This window comes from Otolemur garnettii, unplaced genomic scaffold (genome assembly GCF_000181295.1).
Source record: "Otolemur garnettii isolate 467f Iridium unplaced genomic scaffold, OtoGar3 scaffold00057, whole genome shotgun sequence".
NCBI classification, from domain to species: domain Eukaryota; kingdom Metazoa; phylum Chordata; class Mammalia; order Primates; family Galagidae; genus Otolemur; species Otolemur garnettii.
This window is the reverse complement of record NW_003852452.1, coordinates 7863355-7863915: the sequence shown is the minus strand read 5'-3', so window position 1 is coordinate 7863915 and position 561 is coordinate 7863355. Positions and strand designations below refer to the sequence as shown.

Below are 561 nucleotides of genomic sequence, written 5' to 3'. Positions count from 1 at the left end.
ATGGTTTCTTCTGATCTTTAGAAAAATAGCTTAAGGTTAGTTTGAAGTTAGTTATCACCTTTTTCCAGACTTTCTGTCTCTTTTATAGTTTAAGAGAAGAATAGAGAATGTAAGGTATAGATTATTGATTAATGTGGCGTATGTGATTAGCTCATTATAAAAGATGATGGGAAATAAAGATTCTTTGCTATTTGCTACCTAGAGCAGTAGCCGTCTCTTGCGTCTACACTATTTCAGCGGCGGACTTACACCCACAGCAAGGCTGTCTTTGTCTCCAAAGAACCTCAACACAACAACCCTTTAAAGCAATTTTGGAACTCTCTTTCTACAATGGTCATCAGAGCTATTGTCATATTATATTCGAGGCCCTGAATATCATCAAAATGTCTTCCTTTCAATAGGTAAGAAGTCATTGGGGGTCAGATCAGATCAGGTGAGTAGAGAGGCTATTTCAACACAGTTATTTGTTTACTGGCTAAAAACTCCCTCACAGACAATGCTGCGTGAGCAGGTGCATTATGAAGCAAGAGCCTATTTTTGCACATACCTTTCTTGTGGCAA

General features: G+C 38.1%; 1 protein-coding gene across 1 annotated transcript in view; it reads right to left on the bottom strand.

Annotated features, from left to right (window-relative positions):
• CCDC91 (coiled-coil domain containing 91) overlaps window positions 1–561 on the bottom strand; it is a 206048-nt gene that overhangs the window by 54445 nt on the left and 151042 nt on the right. The window lies entirely within an intron of this gene.